Below are 4,897 nucleotides of genomic sequence, written 5' to 3'. Positions count from 1 at the left end.
GTAGAAGGGTTAGTACACCAGTCCAGAAGTAACAAATCTCTGGAGGAAGCAGGTGATGAGTATTTTGATGAACTTTCGTCAGGGTCAATGATTCGTCGATAGAACATCAATGATAAAGAAAACTTCATGATGCATAGTCTCATCAATGAATTAGCCATAATGGTTTCTGCTGCTTATTGCATTAGGCCTGAGGATCCAAAGCCACATGAAATTCATCTCGAAAGAGCTCGGCACATGTCATACAACAGAAGGAGGCATGATTGCTTCAATAGTTTGATACACTTTATGGTGCAAAATGTCTTCGCACATTTGTAGCCTTATGATACAGCCCACCATGCGCGCCCAAGAAGGAACACGCAGAAACCACGTTATTTGGAAGACTACACCAGCCACTAACCCAGAGGTGATACATTGCGCAACAGTGGTGATTCGTTAGTGGGTAGTACGTGTAGCTGCATGATCGTATTAGTGATTTGCGCCTGCAAATTCTGTTATCTTTTTGTTAGTGTTTAGCCCATCAGTGATAGCCATGTGTCGGCTGATCCTGATCCTAGGTATAGCCAATGATTGGCTATAAATGCTATTATACTTAATGAAATAAGCAAGCAGAATTATCCATTCTCTTCGTTCTTATCTTTCTTCTTCCTCAAGGAGACTAGCCTTGGTCTCGAACTCAGGGCCGAGAACCCATCAATTGGTCCGACCTATCGACGCCACCTCCCTTGCGGCCATGGCCGAACATAACACTCGTTCCAAAACCTCAGACCGTCTCAAAGAAGCCATTACCCATTTAACCCAAAACCAGACCACTCTTACCGACGCCCACCATGACCTCACCCTCCGCCTCGACTCGATCCAAGACCAATTACTACAACTCCAGCTTCACCTCCCTCCTCATCCACCAAATAACCCTAACCCTTCCCTTCCACTGCCACCACCCTCTCCCAACAACCATGGTCAACCTTACCGCCACTCCCTCAAGCTCGAAGTGCCCTGTTTCGACGGACATGACGCCATGGGATGGATCTTTAAGATCTCCCAATTTTTTGACTACCATCATACACCAGAGGAAGAACGTATAATTGTGGCCTCTTTCTACATGGATGGTCCGACGTTAAGCTGGTACCAATGGATGCATCGCAATGGCTTGGTTACTTCATGGTCGGCTTTCCTCTAGGTGCTTGAAACACATTTTGCTCCGGCATTCTATGATGACCCGAAAGAGCCTTGTTTAAGCTCACCCAACGCAACTCCGTCAACGAGTATTTGCTCAAGTTCGAGAGGCTCTCCAACCACATCGTCGACCTGCCTCCCTCCTTTATCCTGAGCTGCTTCATTTTCGACCTCAACTCGGAGCTCCGCTGCGAGGTCCAAGCTCTGCAACCCATTTCTCTTCAACAAGCCATTTCCCTCGCCAAGCTCCAGGAAGATAAGTTAGAGGATCATCATCGTTCTTATCAAACACGACCTCCGGCTACACCTTCCCCACCACTCCCTCTACCCCCTCTATTACCCAACCCGACACCCACCACCGTCCCTCCTCACCCTAAACCTCAAGTCAAACGCCTCACACCGGAAGAAATGGCCCGTAAACACGAACTGGGCCAATGCTATAACTGTGACGACAAGTGGGGTCCTACCCATCGTTGTCGTGCTTGCTTCTTCCTATTAATCGCGGATGACGATGACCCAGATCCCCTACCCAACCTTCTCCCACCTGAACCCACACCAGAACCACCTATACCTTCGTCCCCTAACCTTAGCCATGCCCTCATCAGCTTCAACGCCCTCTCAGGGACCACTACCCTGGAGGCACTGCGCCTCTATGGCTTCGTCCACCACCATCGCCTGACCGTGCTTATTGACGGTGGGAGCATGCATAACTTTATCCAATCCAGAGTAGCAAAATTCCTTCACCTACCCACCACCCCTACCAACCCTCTTCAAGTTACCATCGACAACGGCACCATTCTCCCTTGTGATCATGTCTGCTACCAAACACCTCTTATTCTCCAAGGTTGCTCATTTTCAGTCGACCTCCATGTCCTCCCCATTAGTGGAGTCGATATTGTTCTCGGCATTCAATGGCTGAAATAGTTAGGACCAGTTGTCACCAACTTTGCCACCCTTACCATGCAATTCACCCATGCCGACAACACGATCACACTTCGAGCTGATGCCTCCACCACCTCTTTCGATACTTCCTTTCTCCAACTATGCTGTCTCATCCAAACTCACTCAGCTTCGGCTTTTTTCCATATATCCTCATCCCCGTCAGTTGCACCACCAGCTTCACCCCCCTACACCACCCCCTCAAACCCATACACCAACTACTCCTCAAGTACTCTCACCTCTTCCGCAACCCGACATCCTTACCTCCACCGCCTGTCACAGCGCCAAAAACTTGTTCTGCACTCTCCCAATTGCGATACTAATCAGCAAGTGTACTGAGTCGCACAAGTAATATAAAACGGTAAGAACCGAGTATCGAATCACAGGGAACTTGTTTCATTCAGAGAGCATTCATTCAGTAGGTAAACATTTGTATAAAGCTAGTAAATATAAAAAGAAGTTGTGTCTACAATTCTAATCTTACTACAAAATTAACTATCTAAAGGTGAGAGATAAACAGATGATTAAAAACATTGGGCCTTTCTACTGAACCTACTTGATGTTATTGAGTATTTTTCTCTATTGCTATTTTTTGTGTTCTGTGCCGAAAACAACTACCCAAACCAGGATCCCTCGAGTGAATGGGTCTAACTCTATTAAACTTCGTTCTAGATCCCTCGTCGAAATTAGCCTAAACGAGTTGCATTAAGATTACGGCATAAAATAAACTAAATCCTTGCACTTCGTGTCCAGACATACAGATCTCTAGCCTACTTTATCCAGTTCTAAGGATTTAAAACACTTTCCAATGCTAAAAATCCTAACTTTACACACAAATGGGTGATCAAGCCACAAGCATGCAATAATTAAGTGCAGATAAAAGCAATGAACACAATAAAACAACTTTAAATAGATAGTAAAGGATTTTACATCAAAGTTCAACAGAAATCCCCAACAAAAGATTTAGCCTTCCATTGCAAGTTAGCACCTTTCAGCCCAAGAACAAGTTTTTGAAGGATAATTAAGATTACAAAGTGGTGGGGATGTCTCCTCCACCTCTAAAAACCTAATAATCACTCCTAAACTCAGAATCTCTCAAAGGCTAAGGCTTTTCGTCCAAGCTCTTCTCCCTTGCTCTGTTACGTCTCTCTCCAAAGAACTCCCTTATTTTTCGCCAACTTCAGTCTTTTAAGGGCTTTTTTATCCTAAAGGCTTGCTTAGTTCCATTTTCTTGCTAAGCGCGAGTTAGTAAATTCTCACTTAGCAAGTCGGGCGCACTGAGTGCGAGAAGAGACAAATGACTCGCTGAGTGAGCTGATGGCGCGTGCATGAATGGCAGATTCCCTTCCAGATTCTTCCAACTCGCTAAGCGAGCTGAGTGTCTCGCTTAGCGGATGTTACTCGCTAAGCGCATATGCCTCGCTTAGCGAGACACTAGCTGCTTCAACCTTCTTCTTCTTCATCTTTTAGCCTGAAACTGAAGTTGAACCACATTAATTCACAATATTGGGAATATCTATTGAGTGAAATTAAACTAAACATAAAAATATGTACAAACCTACAAAAAGAACTATAAATTAAGGAAAAGATATAAATTTCATGAAACTTTTCAATACAAAAGTTAGTCGTAAATGACGACTAACAGACCCATAACCCACCAGATACACCTCCTCCCTAACTCATAACCAGTTAATATTCGCCCATACCGCTACACTCATTTCCAGAAGACAAAAATCGAAAGACAGGTGAATGAAATGTTATCCACCGGACTCATCCAACTCATCCATAGCCCATTTTCCCCACCAGTCCTCTTGGTGAAGAAGAAGGACGGTAGCTGGCGGTTCTATATAGATTATCGTGCCCTTAACTCCGCCACAGTGAAGGACCGTTTTCCCATGCCCACGATTGATGAGCTCATGGACGAGTTGGGCAATGCCTCATGGTTCTCCAAGCTTGATCTCCGACAAGGTTTCCACCAAATTTTAATGGCGGAACACGACACAGCTAAAACCATTTTCCGCACACACCTTGGGTACTATGAATACAAAGTCATGTCGTTTGGCCTCTGCAACACCCCCTCTACGTTTCAGTCAGCCATGAACGAACTCTTGAAACCATTCCTCCATCGTTTTGTCATAGTATTCTTCGATGATATCCTGGTTTATAGCCCATGCTTCGCAGACCACCTTCACCATCTCGAAGAAGTCTTTGACTGCTTGACACAGAACCACTTCTATCTCAAGGAGTCGAAGTGTTCTTTCGCTCAACAACGGCTGGAGTATTTGGGTCATATAGTTTCCGGTGCTGGCATCGAACTAGACCCAGAGAAGATTCAGGCTATGGTCCACTGGCCCACTCCGTCCTCCACCACCACCCTCCACGGTTTTCTAGGTCTTACGGGGTTCTACCGCAAGTTCATAAGAGGGTATGCCACCATCATAGCCCCATTGACTACCCTACTCCAAAAAGATAATTTCCACTGGTCCGACGATGCACAGTTGGCTTTTGATAACCTCAAACAAGCTATGACTTAGGCACCGGTTCTCGCCCTTCCCGACTTCACTATACCATTCACGCTCGAGACAAGCGCTTCAGGCATGGCTTTGGGTGTCGTCCTCATGCAAAATAACCACCCACTGGCTTTCTTCAGCAAGCTCTTCTGCCCCAGGTTACAATGTGCATCCACTTATGTCCGCGAACTCCGCACCATCACCACCGCTATACGCAAGTGGGGTCAATACTTGCTAGGGCATAAATTCACCATCCTCACTGACCATAAGAGCTT

The sequence above is a fragment of the Glycine soja genome, chromosome 11 (assembly GCF_004193775.1).
Source record: "Glycine soja cultivar W05 chromosome 11, ASM419377v2, whole genome shotgun sequence".
Taxonomy (NCBI): domain Eukaryota; kingdom Viridiplantae; phylum Streptophyta; class Magnoliopsida; order Fabales; family Fabaceae; genus Glycine; species Glycine soja.
Note: the sequence above shows the minus strand (reverse complement) of the source record.